We start from the raw sequence: 17,020 nt of genomic DNA, 5'->3' as shown, positions 1-17,020 counted from the left end.
TTTGAATGTCAGATATTTCCAGGGGTGATGGACAGAACGGTTAAACCTATGTGTGTTGCCAAAGCTCATTTTTTAAATGATAACTGAGTATTTGTAGAGCGTGTGTAGAGTTTACAATCTCTCTATTCATGTTATTTCCTTTGATTCTCACGATAATATATTGAAGTAGACACTGGGAGAAGATTGAAGAGGGTGCTGTTCAGATGGAATTGGGGAGAGCTATACTGGGCACCCAGCCCCAGGGACAGGGGGTTGCAGGTCTGCCTGGACCCTTCTTCCCTCCTCCTTCACTCACTGCGCTAGGCCCACTTCAGCTTTTTGCCCTGCAGACAGACCCTCATTTAAAACGTGCATTTTGGTGGCATTCATTTGCATGTTTTACAAACTATTGGATTGTATTCATCATTAATCTTCTGGGGGTTAAGGACCCATTTAAGAAACTGATAAAAGCTATCGATCTATTCTCTAGGAAGTGTACATACACCTCCTCTGTTTTACATACAATGTCAGAAAGCTGATTATTGGGAAACGTTTCAGCCATTTCACTACAATTCAGTTTCTTATTTGGGGCAGTTCTTCCCTTTCACAGATTCCCGCTACCTCCACAGCAGGGATAGAAATTAAATAGCAAAGACACTTAAGTCAAGAGTTCATTACACTAAGTCCTTCAGGAAGCTCTAGTGTTAATATCCCAAACACCTCCATTCAGGACCAGTTTAAACACAGGCAATGCCATCAGGAGAAATGATAAGAGCCCAAAAGGCTATGGAGGAAACAGAAAACCTGGTTTATTGCTCTAAGTTGTCCACACAAGCCTGGTTGACATGTCTGTTTACCAGGTAATTGCTTTTCCCATACCTTTGACTGGAGAGGTATACCCAGTGTATAAAATGCAGTTCCAGGAGCACTTTGGGCTAAAGGGGAGACACGCTGTTTTAATATGTATGTGTAAATACGATGTACATTAAAGGCTAAAGCATAATTGGTTTCTATGACATTTCCCTTTTCTAGATGATCAGCCTCAATAGTCTTCTGTATCTGAGCGAGGACGACAAACACGATTTAATTTCATGGTCAGTCACTTGAGTCGACAGGACCGGAAGATTTGGTCTCTCCCTCAGGTAATCTAATTTCCTCTTTTAAAAGCTGAAAGTTCCATTTTCCTTTCCCCAGGGTGAGTGCCTGAGAAGTGATACCTAATCAAGTCACCCTAAACGCAAATTGACCTTGTTTACAAAGAGTGGGGCTCCCCCAAGAAAGAAAAAATGACCTTTTGTCAGATGATTCCCAAGCTATATGCACTGAATTCCCACTCACTCTCAGACTGACCAGAAGGCTTTGGATCAGCTGTTCATATCGAATCAGATTTAAACATTCTGTTTTCAAAGGAACACATTTATTAAAATGGTGGATTATTAGATCAATGTTTTCACCCTGACCCCTTCAGTCCCGAATCACCACATCTATTATCAAATTAACCTGTTAGCATTTATTTGGAGTTTGTTGGCAAACAAAGTATGTAGAAGAAAATAATATCAGGCAAAAAAATCGGGTGGAGATAATCAGTTAACCATCTGACATGAGTATGCAAATTCTGATTTTGTAATCTCACCTGCTGGGAGTAATTTTATTGAAAACTCGTAATGCTGACAAACAGGGATTGAATTTAAAGTTTCCCTCTCCCCCCAACTATCTAAATATGGGTGGGGCACCTCCTACCTTCTTTTGAATACATTTTGAAGGAAAAAGTACGACGTGACCCAAATAAATATGAGTTTGGTAGCTCCTACACACACGCACACTCAGCTGTTCTGTTCGGGTTATGCAGAATGACAAAAATAAGCTATTGATCCTTGAAGCACATTTAATTTAGGTCCCTTCACTTTGAAAACTGCCTTAATTTTTCACATCACATTTAGCAGGCAATCATCTATCACCCAGTCTAATAACGTTGGGTACATTTTATAATTAGCCATAAAAGAGATCTTTTTGCCAAGCCCCCAAATTAAGTTTGCGTTGCAACATTATACAGACGGCCTTTTCTTGGTGGTTCACAGTGTGCATTTTCTGTTGCCTTGACAACTGTCTGGCTGGGGCTTCCTTGTTTGGAGAATGAGGACGTCTTTGCCTGATGCAACCCCTCAGAAAAGATAAAGAACACTAAGCAAAATGATACCGACAGTGGTAGGTTTGGATACATAAATATCAAAATTCTGCCTAAATTACATGTGCAAAGAGGACAGAAGGGAGGGAGAGAGGAGACAGAGGGATGGGGAAAGGGTTGCAATTGTTATCAATTCTATTAAAAAAAAATATGGGATAAGGTCAGCAGTCAGCTGTGCTGTGAAGCCAGGGCAGACCTTGTGAGGCATAGATGGGTACAGTGGACAACTTTTATGAGACTCATTAAGGCTTCTAACAGTTTTGTCAAAATATAATCAGTACACACAACCCTAACATTTCACGACATCAAGATGATTAAGGCATAGGAGAAAATGAAAACCTCTCATTCTATTTGGTCGCAAATACCCCTGGATCCACCTGTCATTTTTGTTTAGGTTTCTTCCCACTTTTGTCTTTTAAGGCAGTAAGTCTGTGACATTTTGATCTGGGACATTCTGACCCTATATGCAATGCAGCAGTTTTTTTCTCCTTATAATTTGAAACTTGGGAAAGAGAGATGAAGATCAAGAATTGTGGCGGCAGAGTCACAGTAAGAGCAGAGTCCACAAACTTCTATTATTAAAGGTCCTAGGACTGTGCCAGTTCTTCTTTTCCCAAATCTGATACCTATAAAGTTTCCCTAATTTTCTAGAACTTCCAGTGTCTTCCTTCCCAAAATTAAAAGCAAGTATTCAACCCCCCACCCCCACCCCGCACCTCCCCCTCTCTCTCAGTTGTTCTTGTGGCTTCAGGTTAGCCAGAATTGCTTTCTGTTCTTTGTAACCTGGAGAAAATTTTCCTTTACCGTGTATATGCAAAATACTTTGACTTTTTCTTTAGAGCTACATTTTACCCAGAGTTGGTGAGCTCCCTGAAGAGAGAGGTTGTGTTTCTCATCCCCGTCTTCAGCGCTAGCAGCCCTGACACAGATGGCCTTCAGTGTATGTTTGGTGAATGAACGCATTACTTCTCCAAAGTGCCACGAAGTTAGCAGCTTAAAACAGTACCCCCTGATTGCCTTTCAGTTCTGTAGGTCAGAAGTCTAGGCGCAGCTTGGTTTAGCTAGTTTTCTGCTCCAGGTCTCATAGGATGAAACCAAGGTATCAGCAGGACTGTGTTCCTTTCTAGAGGTTTGGGGTATGAGTCTGCTTCCAAACTCATTCGGGTTATTGGCAGAATTAAGTTTCATCAGTTGCAGGACTGAGGTCCCTGTTTCCTTTCTGGCTGTTTGCCGGGCACCTCTCCCAGCCCCTAGAGGCCGCCACTTTACTTGGCATCTGGCTCTCTTCCTTCATCTTCAAAACCAGCAATGGCAGAGCAAACCTTCTCATGCTTTGAATCTCTCCAACTTCCCCTTCTGCTGCATCTCTCTGACTTGCTCTTTGCATTTAAGGGCTCATATGATTACTTTGGGCCCACCTGGATAATCCATGATATAATCACCATATTTTAAAGTTAGCTGGTTAGCCTCCTTAATTCCATCTGCAAAGCCCCTTCACATCCCTACCCAGATAACTATTTGATTAAATAACCAGTGGATGACATCGTGGGGAGACAGCTTTAGAATTGTCTCCTACAGTAGGTGAATGAGGTCAGGTGAGATGGGCATAGTTTCAGGCAGGAAAGGGGTGCAGTGCAGCACCTTGCCTTCCTCTCTTCTAGAACACTCTGCTGCCAGCTACCCTGCTCTATGTGGCCCTAGGGAGGAAAAGTTTGATTCCCAGCAGTACTGGGGCTCCTGTCTTTAGTTTGTACCAGAACATAAATATCTTTCTTACCAACACTGAATCTATTTCACTAGTATTTTTTTCCACTAAACAATGCATTAAAAACATCATGACCAAATTGGGCTTATTCCAAAGATTGCAAGGCTGGTTTAATATTCAAAAATCAATCAATGCAATTCACACAAGTGGACTCAAAAGGTAAAGAAAAATATGATCCTCTCAATATATGCAGTAAAAACATGGGACAAATGTCAAGATTCATTCATGATAAAAACTTTTAGCAACCTAGGAACTTATTATCAACCAGTAAAGGATATCTAAAGAATTAAGTATCATTGTACTTAATAGTAAAGACTGAATGCTTTCCCTCTACAATCATCAACATGGCAAGTATGTCCTTTGTTACCACTTCTATTCAACATTGTACTGGATTCCTAGTCCATGCAATAAAAAGCATACAGATTGGAAAAGAAGAAATACAACTGTCTCTGCTCACAGACACTATTGTCTATATAGAAAATCCCAAAGAATCTATCATTAAAAAACAGCTTGTAGATCCAGGTCACAGGATAAAAAGTCAACATACAAATGTCAATTTTTATATAATAGAAGTGAACATTGGAATTCAAAAAAATTTTTAAATTAGAAATCTAAAAAATGTATGCACAGAATCTGTAAAGTACAAAACCCTGATTAAAAAAAAAAAGCAAAGATGATGTAAATAAATGGAGAGATATACTGTGATCAAGAATTAGAAGACTTAGGCTTCCACGGTGGCACAGTGGTTAAGAATCTTCTTGTCAATGCGGGGGACACGAGTTCGAGCCCTGGTCCGGGAATATCCCACATGCCACAGAGCAACTGAGCCCATGCACCACAACTACTGAGACTGTGCTTTAGAGCCCATGCTCCACAGCAAAAGAAGCCACCACAATGGGAAGCCCCCGCACTGCAACGAAGAGTAGCCACCACTCGCCACAACTAGAGAAAGCCCGTGCACAGCAACGAAGACCCAATGCAGCCAAAAATAAATAAATAAAATAAATAAATTTATTTTTTAAAAAAAAGTTAGAAGACTTAATATTGTTATGGTATCAATTCTTCTTAATTTGATCTATAAATTCAGTATAACCCTAATCAAAATCCAAGAAGGCCTTTTTTTGGTAGCTATTAAAAAGCTGATTGGAAAATATATACAGAAAAACAAAGGAAATAGACTAGTCAAAACAATTTTGGAAAAGAAGAACAAAGTTGGAGAACTCATACCATGCAATTTCAAGAGTTTCTGTAAATCTACAGTAACTAAGACAGTGTAATATTGACAAGAAGCAAGACACATAGATCAATGGAACAGAATTGAGAGTCCATAAATAGCCCAGATAATCAAGCAGCCAATTGATTTTGAAAAAAGGTGCAAAAGCATTCAATGTAGCAAGGATAGTTTTTTCAACAAATGGTGCTGGTATTATGCAACAGCCACAGGCAAAGAAAAAGGAAAAGTGTTGAACTCTACCTCATACTTTATATAAGAAAAAAACTCAAAATGGATAATAGACTTATTTAAATTATTAAATTTCCAAAAGAAAACATAAGAGCAAATCTTCATGACCTTTGGCAGGCAGCATTTTTTTTTAGCATTTTTAATTATAACACCAAACCACAATACATAAAGGGAAAAAATGATAAATTGGGCTTTATCAAATTTAAAAACTTTTGCTCTGAAAGGACATACTTAAGAAATTGAAAAGACAAGTCACAAATGGAGAGAAAATATTTGAAAATCATATTTCTGACAAAGGACTTTTGTCCAGAAGAAAGAACTTTCAAAACTCAAAAATTAAGAAAACAAGCAGCTCAGTTTTTAAAAAAATAAGCAAATGATCCAAACATGTATGTCACCAATGATGGCATATAAGCATTTTAAATATGGATAACATTATCAGTCATTAGGGAAATGTAAATAACACCACACTGTAATACCACTACCCACCTATTAGAATGACTAAAACTGAAAAACTTGACAATATCTTATACCAGCAAGAATGCAGAGCAACTACTACTCCTGTGCATTGCTAGTTTGCTGGTGAGAATGCAAAATGATAAACTGCTTTGGTGAACAGTTGACCATTTTCTTATGCTGTTAAATATACACCTACTATATCACTCAGCAATCCCCTTCCTAACTATTTACTCAAGAAAAGGAAAATTTATGTTCACATAAAGACCTGATTGTGAATTTCTATAGAAGACTTATTCATCATTTCCCAAAGCTGGAAATAGCCCATGTGACCTCCAAGAGGCAATGAATAGACTATGGTGCACCATACAGTGGAATATTACTCAGGAACAAATAGGAATGAACTTTTGATTTAAACAACAACACAGATGAATCTTAAGTTGCTGTGTGAAACAAGTCCAACCCCAAGGGCTACATATTGTATGATTCTATTATATGACATTCTGGATAAGGCTGAGCTATAAAGATGGAAAGCAGAGCAGTGGTTGCCAGGGGTTGGGTGATGATGGTAAGGGTTGACTGCAAATGGAAATTATGAGGGAATTTGGGAGATGGGGGATGGACTTGGTCTCTAAGGAACTGTGGCAGTCAATAAATGACTTTTCATTTTTCCAAAATTCTTAAAACACAAAGAGTGAATTTGCTGACTGTAAATTACATTCTAAAACTCAACAAGCATGTTGGGTGGAGGGAAGACTCAAGAGGGAAAGCAGACTGTGAGAAATGAATCTAAATGTATTACAAGAAAATCATGTAAGCTCTCTAAGAGTGGGGAAGAAAAGAGGTGATTTATGTGTCTTTGGGAAACCTGTTTAGACTGGATACCGAAAAGCTAAAGACAGAAAGAACTGTACGTGACACGGTACTTTATTTGATAAATTTGTTTTTCCTCTGGGGTATGGGTTAGCAGTTTTAAACCACTTTATGTGTGTACTAGGACTGAACAGATAAGAAATGTATTGCAGATAATGAGAGTCAGGTTTCTCACAGTCAAAGTAATTACAAATAAGGAGGGGGTGGCTAGCCTGAACTGTGTGGTGGTGGGCTGGACTCAGAAGTATCAGTATGAACTTATGTTTTTATAAATGATATGCATAGATAAGTGTGTGCAGAAATATAGATGTGTGTATGGGTTAGTGTAATATATGTATTTCCTGGTTCTGTCGGCAGAAAGACTTAGAAGCAATGACACCACAGTAGCAATGAGCACATCTAGTGCCCGGATCATGGTTCTTAAGTTCTAGTTTGCAATAATAGAAACTGGGGCTTGTGGAGAAGAAGTTGATTCCATGGCTACAGTGCCAGAAAGTAAGAACATGCTCAAACAAAAAGGATGGAAGCATACAACGGGGGGAGGAAGAGCTGAAGATCTCCCAGTGCTAAAGATGAAACAATCTGAGCAACAAAATAGAGTAATGAAACACAACCCAAAGAATAAAATAAATGACCCTTCAGTTCATACCGAGGAAAAAAAAATAACTGCATAAATAAATAAGTGAGGAGGAGAAATAACTTTCTTCTAGAGAAATTTCAATTAGTAAATGCAGAAAGAATGAAGAAAATAGAAAATCACCATTGGAGCCACACAGTAAAAAATTCAGTCAAGATCCACCAATGGATGCTAAAAAGAGTGAGCAAAGTTTTAAGAAGAAACACGTCATTTTCACAGTCTCAAATGATCTCTCTCAAACTACATATTTATTCATTACAAAGGGAAACAGTAAGTTCACTGTGGAGAATCTTGGCTGACATCCCCCTAGCCTAGGGTCAAGGTTAGTATCACCAGTAGTAAGACAGATAGACATCATGGACCCCCTGACCTGATGCACTAAGGAGGATCCATCACCTCGGTGGTATTCATCCCCAAATGCACAAGCTCAATCTAATCATGAGAAGACATCAGACAGACCCAGTCTGAAGGATATTCTGCTGAGTACCTGACCAGCACTCTTCAAAACTGTCAAGGTCTTGGAAGACAAGAAAAGACAGAAGAATGTTCACAGATTGGAAGAGACCAAGGAGACATAACAAATAAATGCGAGGTGACATCCTGGACTGGATGTGGAACAGAAAAATAACGTTTGTGGAAAAACTGGTGAAATCTGAATAACATCTTCAGTTTAGTTAACAGTATTGTACAAATGTGAATTTCTTAGTTGTGATCCTTGTACTGGGGTTTAATTAGACGTTAATTTAGGAGACACTAGGTGAAGGGGATACAAGAACCTCGTACTATTTTTGCTATTCCTCTGCATTTCTGAAACTCTCTCAAAATTAAGGTTTTTTTTTAAGGATATGGGTTAATTTTCACTATAAATGTCCTAATTCTTTCATGTTATTAATCTCCTGGTGAGGTGCCTTCTCTCCCCGGAAGCCACATTGATTTTCTCCTGCCAGCCTGTAGATACAGATTAATGCTATAGGCAAATGCATCCTTCCCTTGTTCAGATTCTGTTGTTGATGAGCTCAGTTCCCACAAGTCCATGTTCATCGTCGCATAAATAACCACACTAAAAGGGCTGTCAGTTCGCTCCTATTTATAGTTCTCGTGTTTCGAACAATGGAACTGTTGCTCCAACAGATGCTATTATGTCTCATGAAATCAGATCATTCAGGAGTCATTTAATTAACACTTTCAGGCAGAATTACAGTTCTGTCTGTTGGTAAAGCATATATGAAGGTTTGAAACCTAATTTTAGAGAGATCAACACAAAACCCAGCTGTTTTCATGATTGCTGAGAGTTACATGCTTGTCACCTTGACCCTGACCAAGTCTCCTTCCCCTGTTGGGTTGAGGCAGGCACCAGACAGCAAAGGCTGCTTGGGTTGGTGTGGGTGTCTGTGGGGAGGAGGAGAAGGAGGGAGGGTGGAGCTATTCCCTGAGCCAGAACTCTGGCTCTGTACCTTCCCACAGTCCCATGCAACCCGAGGCACTTTGTGTTATAAGGAACTCCTTTGGATTTTCCCAAAGTCTTAGAAACTGCCCAAGTGGAGGGATATACATATGTGTGTGTTGAGGTGCAGGTGAGGGACATTCCTGAAAATGCACAGATGTTGACCGGTAGGGAACAAGATATATTATCCATTGATCTGCCAAGTCCTTCTGGTCTACCCAAAGAACAGAAATAGCAAATGGCACAGTGAAGTGGTACAACATGCTCCATCCAGATTTTCCAGGATTTGTCATCTGAGTTAATGAGCAGCCTCATCTTGGGGAGAGAAGAGGCATTGAGGGAAGTTCAGTTCCTGCCCAAGACATGCTGTGGGTCTAGTTTGTCATCATCTCTTAACCATGTCTGGGGTGGGTTCTTGGGCAGAGCAGAGTGACTTGAACGTTAGAACATGAGTGTAAATGAGAAGATGGAAAGATTAAAAACTATCAGTAATAAAGTTTACAAATTAAGGAAGAAGGAGCCAAAGCTTTATTTCCTCATTAGCACCCAGCTCAGAATCTATTACAAATCAAGTGGAGTTGAACATTTGATGAGGAACCCACCCCTTCTTCAAGCTCATGCAGAGACAGTATATCTGATTCTCTCTCCCTCCTGGCAGCAGAACTGGGCTGTGACTGCAGCAGGTGCCCTGTAAGTTTATATAAATGCCCATTTTTCCTAGTTGTATATATTTGCATATATGCTAATACTGTGTGTTCTGCCTATTTTTGTTTAGGTCATGTGGGGAGTGCTCTCTGCCATGCCAACCCATGAAATAATTCTCTAAAACCTGCTGCATCCCCACTATGGCCATTAGGGTAATAATTGCAGGAGGAAAGAAAACAGAGCGCTCGGATAACACGGATAGATTTGATACGACTGATACACAGGGCCGAGGGAGTAGTGAGAAATGTAACTCATAAGATGTTTGGGGTTATCATGAAAATAGCCAGGTCACCTCTCCAAAGGCATAGTCCTAATTGCCTCATGTTTGATACACTGCCAGAATTCCCAGGGGATTTTTTAAATCCTTATTGTTTTGTTAATAATGATGGTGGTTGAGCAAACTGGTTCCCTGCTGCATTCAGAAGCTCTGAAAGAGATATTGCAGGTTGCTCCCTGACAGTGAATGCGACCTGGTCCTGCAGTCAGGCTGCCAGGAGAGAGACATGGACATCAGTCATTGTCACCGGCATGTCTAAAACTATTAGAAACAGTCCTGATGAAAGAGCACTTTTCTCAAACTGTTGAAATTAAGTGTTCTCAGGGTGATTCCATTGAAATCCAGATGCAAATCTTTTCATGTCTAAAGATATTAAATAAGAAACAGTGGTCTCTGGCTTAAGTGTCCTGCTGTTCTCATTCTCATATTCTCAATGCATAAACATTAAATGCCCCTCGGTTCTGAACAAATGTGGGAAGCTCAGATGTGTTGCTTTATCAGCATTTGGCTCGCTTATGTGGTTTAAAGGCAGAACCAAAATAACAGCACATTCAGATGATGTGATTGTCCTTAAAATGACATTATTATACCAAAGAAGGAAACCAGGCTGTGTCCAGTGGGATGAGAGGAAGAGGTCTGGGATGCAATACCTGGAGAGCCAGCAACCCGATATTTCTTAGGAAGAGAATGAGGAGGTCCAGCAAAGTTATTTCCATTTTTGAGATAAGAAAAGCCAATAGACCTGAGCAGAATATATTTATTTTTTATCTGCTTTTCCCAGTAAAGTTAGGGTGCTCTTACAAGCATACGTGAGTCATAGATACCTGACATAGATACCAGGACCTGACAATACTGAATCCTTGGAAATATTTCTCATAAGAATGGAGGTGCTATGTGTCTTGATATTGAACTCTTAAGCACTTCTGACTTGCCGTCTCACTGGCTCTGCACTGGGGGCACAGACCTTTCCTTTACCTTCTTATTTTATTTCCTGCGACCAGGGAATCTACCTGGTCCTCAAGGTCCTCCTGACCATGAAATCCCCCTTCTTCCCCCTAATCCAGGCCTTCATTTCTTCCAACAGGGGTGACTGCCACAACACCTTCACTAGCTTCTCTTTCTTCTTTCCTCAATTCGATTAGACTACATATGTCTGCCAGGTAAACCTAGTGAAAACACAATTCCAACCAAGCCAATTTCCTTTTTAAAAAACCTTCAGTGGTTCTCCATTGCCTGCTGAACCAGGTACAGATTACTCACCATAAGACGATCTTTAGAAACCTTTCTCCTCAGCTTTATCATCCATTTTTCCCACAAATGGAGTGCATAGCACTTTCTATCTGCCAGGGCTTTACTTTGATAGAGTTTAATTTTCAGAAAGGCAAAATTAAACTCTGGGCAAATATAAAATGAACAAGTGTTAAAGATTTTAACTTATTAATTAATGAGGGAACCACTAAGATGTTATGACTGGTTCAAAGAACATCTGAGAAGCTAAGATATTTATAGGCAACTTAACAGAGTAATGTTAGAATAAGATTGTTTAGTTAGATATAAAACCAATAAATGTCCAACAGACTGTAAAACTTTATGGTCATCAGTTCCAACAAACAGAAATTATTTGTGTCTATATCAGACCAAAAAACTTTAACAAGTAACTTCATCTTATTATTTTGATCAATAATAAGCAATGAGATGAACTAAGTTAATTTCCTGGTCAATCCTTGAGTGACCTCTGCCCCAGTATGATAGTGAAGGACATGCCACCTACTTTTTTGCTGAATTTCTAAATTTTGCATAATTTTTTCTAACAACTTTTATAAATTTCCAACTGTTGGTCCCCCTCCACCACAATTGTGAAAAACAATTCTGTTGACCTCTCTCTCCTATGCACCCTAGGAACAGAGAATTTGGAGAAGGAGTGACCTCCGTGTAAAAGGTTGAGGAAAGTTCATCAGTGGGGAGCAGATTGTAGTCAAGATGGGGAGGTAGATGAGTGAAGATGGCAGAGAAGGAAAGGCTAGTCATGGTAACAGGGATTCCACAGGTCACAGTGACAGCAAGAGCTGCCAACACCAGGAGTGAGGATAGATAGTGATCCCAAGGGGAGGACTAATCATCAGGACATTAAACTGGGATCAGGAATAAGTAGGAGGCTAGGCAATAGGCAGGGGTGACATGCTAAGAGAGGGATGAGGATGGCCCAGGGGCAGGGGGGGAAGGGAACCTGTAATAATTGAAGGACACAGCCAAAGGAAATAGTCAAAGGATTGCTTGTAAGCTGTTTCCCAAAAACATTATCCATCCAGTTCTTGTTCCTAATTAAGGGGCTCTTAGAAGTCATTCTAGTCAAATGTCCACCTTTTGCAGAGATCAAAAGAAAAAGCCAAAGAAGTTAGATGTTTTGCTCTGGGTCCTGAGACCTGTTAATGTCCCAGCCTCAGCCTTTGGGGCTTCTGATCCAGGGATCTTTTATAACCATTTCCCTAGTCATATGATAAAAAATGAAAAATAAATGCTTGATTTAACTAAGTACTGACTTTTCTAGGAAGGAATTACAACAATTGGGTGACACATATCATAAAATGGGCCTGAGCCATCTCTTTTTTATTGAAACATCATCACCATCACCATCATTATCATCATCACCATCAGCATCAGTATCATCATCATTTCAGTTGTTAGAGCACTGGTTTGGAGAACTCCTGTTCTCTCCTTAAACAGCATGCTCATATTTTCCTAAAAGGAATGTGGAGTGAAACACACAATGGTTGTATTCTACTCTATCTCAGGACTTTCTCTTTTGTTTGTACTTTTCCTTCCTAGAACCTCAAAGCCACTCTAGTTTTTACCCCCTATCCTAGAACCAACAAGAGACTGGATACCACCAAGCTATGCAGGAAATTAAACAAAAATCTGCATAACATTTTGAATGTCGCCACAAATATACAACTGGACGTACAGTTACAATCACATGATCAGGGTTGACATGAGGGCGCTGTACATAGAGGTTATTTTTTGATGATGAAACAGTTCTGTGCCTTGATTATGATGATGGTTATATAACTGTATACATTTGTCAAAACTCATAAAACTGTACAAGAAAGTAGACTGTACTCCACATAAATTTAAAAATATATATATTCCATGATTGTTTATGTTTAACTAAAGTTAATCATTTTTTAAAATTAATTTATTTATTTATGGCTGTGTTGGGTCTATTTTTTTAACATTTTTATTGGAGCATAATTGTCTTACAATGGTGTGTTAGTTTCTGCTTTATAACAAAGTAAATCAGTTATACACATACATATATTTCCATATCTCTTCCCTCTTGTGTCTCTCTCCCTCCCACCATCCCTATCCCACCCTTCTAGGTGGTCACAGAGCACCGAGCTGACCTCCCTGTGCTATGCGGCTACTGCTCACTAGAAATTTTACATTTGGTAGTGTATATATGTCCATGCCACTCTCTCACTTTGTCCCAGCTTACCCTTCCCCCTCACCTTATCCTGAAGTCCATTCTCTAGTAGGTCTGCATCTTTATTCCTGTCTTGATGCTAGTTCTTCATGACCTTTTTTTTTTTTCCTTAGATTCCATATATATGTGTTAGCATACGGTATATGGTTTTCTCTTTCTGACTTACTTCACTCTGTATGATAGTCTCTAGGTCCATACACCTCACTACATATAACCCAATTTCATTTCTTTTTATGGCTGAGTAATATTCCATTGTATATATGTGCCACATCTTCTTTATCCATTCATCTGTTGATGGACACTTAGGCTGCTTCCATGTCCTGTCTATTATAAATAGAGCTGCAATGAACATTGTGGTACATGACTCTTTTGGAATTATAGTTTTCTCAGGGTATATGCCCAGTAGAGGGATTGCTGGGTCATATGGTAGTTCTATTTTTAGTTTTCTAAGGAACCTCCATACTGTTCTCCATAGTGGCTGTATCAATTTACATTCCCACCAAGAGTGCAAGAGGGTTCCCTTTTCTCCACACCCTCTCCAGCATTTGTTGCTTGTAGATTTTCTGATGATGGCCATTCTGACTGGTGTGAGATGATATCTCATTGTAGTTTTGATTTATATTTCTCTAATGATTAATGATGCTGAGCATTCTTTCATGTGTTTGTTGGCAATCTGTATATATTCTTTGGAGAAATGTCTATTTAGGTCTTCTGCCCATTTTTGGATTGGGTTTTTTGTTTTTTTGATATTGAGCTGCATGAGCTGCTGGTAAATTTTGGAGATTAACCGTTAATCAGTTACTTCATTTGCAAATATTTTCTCCCATTCTGAGGGTTGTCTTTTCGCCTTGTTTATGGTTTCCTTTGCTGTGCAAAAGATTTTAAGTTTCATTAGGTCCCATTTGTTTATTTTCGTTTTTATTTCCATTTCTCTAGGAGGTGGGTCAGAAAGGATCTTGCTGTGATGTATGTCATAGAGTGTTCTGCCTATGTTTTCCTCTAAGAGTTTGATAGTGTCTGGCCTTACATTTAGGCCTTTAATCCCTTTTGAGTTTATTTTTGTGTAGGATGTTAGGGAGTGTTCTGATTGCCTTCTTTTACATGTAGCTGTCCAGTTTTCTCATCACTACTTATTGAGGAGGCTGTCTTTTCTCCACTGTATATTTTTGCTTCCTTTATCAAAGATAAGGTGACCATATGTGCGTGGGTTTATCTCTGGGCTTTCTATCCTGTTCCACTGATCTATATTTCTGTTTTTGTGCCAGTACCATACTGTCTTGATCACTGTAGCTTTGTAATATACTATGAAGTCAGGGAGCCTGATTCCTCCAGCTCTGTTTTTCTTTCTCAAGATCGCTTTGGCTATTCGGGATCTTTTGTGTTTCCATACAAATTGTGAGATTTTTTTGTTCTAGTTCTGTGAAAAATGCCAGTGGTCGTTTGATAGGGATTGTATTGAATCTGTAGATTGCTTTGGGAGGTAGAGTCGTTTTCACAATTTTGATTCTTCCAATCCAAGAACATGGTATATCTCTCCATCTATTTGTATCATCTTTAATTTCTTTCATCAGTGTCTTATAGTTTTCTGCATACAGGTCTTTTGTCTCCTTAGGTAGGTTTATTCTTAGGTATTTTATTCTTTTTGTTGTAATGGTAAATGGGAGTGTTTCCTTAATGTCACTTTCAGAGTTTTCATCGTTAGTGTTATAGGAATGCAAGAGATCTCTGTGCATTAATTTTGTATCCTGCTACTTTACCAAGTTCATTGATTAGCTCTAGTAGTTTTCTGGTAACATCTTTAGGATTCTCTATGTATAGTATTGTGTCATCTGCAAACAGTGACAGCTTTACTTCTTCTTTTCTGATTTGGATTCCTTTTATTTCTTTTTCTTCTCTGATGGCTGTGGCTAAAACTTCCAAAACTATGTTGAATAATAGTGGTGAGAGTGGGCAACCTTGTCTTGTTCCTGATCTTAGTGGAAATGCTTTCAGGTTTTCACCATTGAGGACAATGTTCGCTATTTGTTTGTCATATATGGCCTTTATTATGTTGAGGTAAGTTCCTTCTATGCCTACTTTCAGGAGGGTTTTTTATCATAAATGGGTGTTGAAGTTTGTTGAAAGCTTTCTCTGCATCTATTGAGATGACCATATGTTTTTTCTCCTTCAATTTGATAATATGGTGTATCACACTGATTGATTTGCATATATTGAAGAATCCTTGCATTCCTGGCATAAACCTCATTTGATCATGGTGTATGATCCGTTTAATGTGCTGTTGGATTCTGTTTGCCAGTATTTTGTTGAGGCTTTTTGCATCTATGTTCATCAGTGATACTGGCCTGTAGTTTTCCTTCTTTGTGACATCTTTGTCTGGTTTTGGTATCAGAGTGATGGTGGCCTCGTAGAATGAGTTTGAGAGTGCTCCTCCCTCTGCTATATTTTGGAAGAGTTTGAGAAGGATAGGTATTAGCACTTCTCTAAATATTTGATGGAATTCGCCTGTGAAGCCATCTGGTCCTGGGCTTTTGTTTGCTGGAAGATTTTTAACAACAGTTTCAATTTCAGTGCTTGTGATACGTCTGTTCATATTTTCTATCTCTTCCTGGTTCTGCCCCAGAAGGTTTTGCATTTCTAAGAATGCGTCCATTTCTTCCAGGTTGTCCATTTTATTGGCATATTGTTGCTTGTAGTAATCTCTTGTGATCCTTTGTATTTCTGCAGTGTTAGTTGCTACTTCTCCTTTATCATTTCTAATTCTATTGAGTTGAGTTTTCTCCCTTTTTTTCTTCATGAGTCTGGCTAATGGTTTATCCATTTGTTTATCTTCTCAAAGAACCAGCTTTTAGTTTTACTGATCTTTGCCACAGTTTCCTTCATTTCTTTTTCATTTAATTCTGATCTGATCTTTATGATTTCTTTCCTTCTGCTAACTTTGGGGTTTTTTTTGTTCTTCTTTCTCTAATTGCTATAGGTTTAAGGTTAGGTTGTTTATTTGAGATGTTTCTTGTTTCTTAAGGTAGGATTATATAGCTATAAACTTCCTTCTTACAACTGCTTTTGCTGCATCCCATAGCTTATTGGATCGTTGTGTTTTCACTGCCATTTTTTTCTAGGAATTTTTTGATTTCCTCTTTGAGTTCTTCAGTGATCTCTTGGTTATTAAGTAGTGTATTGTTTAGCCTCAATGTGTTTGTATTTTTTACAGATATTTTTCCTGTAATTGATATCTTGTCTCATAGCATTGTGGTCAGAAAAGATACTTGATATGATTTCAATATCATATCATAAATGACATGATAAATTTAACATATCATAAATTTACCAAGGCTTGATTTGTGACCCAAGATATGATCTATCCTGGAGAATGTTCCATGAGCACTTGAGAAAAAAGTGTATTCTGTTGTTTTTGGATGGACTGTACCATAAATATCAATTAAGTCCATCTTGTTTAATGTATCATTTAAAGCTTGTGTTTCCTTATTTATTTTCATTTTGGATGATCTGTCCATTGGTGAAAGTGGGATGTTAATGTCCCCTACTATGACTGTGTTACTGTTGATTTCCCCTTTTATGGCTGTTAGTATTTGCCCTATGTATTGAGGTGCTCCTATGTTGGGTGCATAAATATTTACAATTGTTATATCTTCTTCTTGGATTGATCACTTGATCTTTATGTAGTGTCCTTCTTTGTCTCTTTTAATAGTCTTTGTTTTAAAGTCTATTTTGTCTGATATCAGAATTGCTACTCCAGGT

This window comes from Orcinus orca, chromosome 5 (genome assembly GCF_937001465.1).
Source record: "Orcinus orca chromosome 5, mOrcOrc1.1, whole genome shotgun sequence".
Classification (NCBI taxonomy): domain Eukaryota; kingdom Metazoa; phylum Chordata; class Mammalia; order Artiodactyla; family Delphinidae; genus Orcinus; species Orcinus orca.
This window is presented reverse-complemented; position numbering follows the sequence as displayed.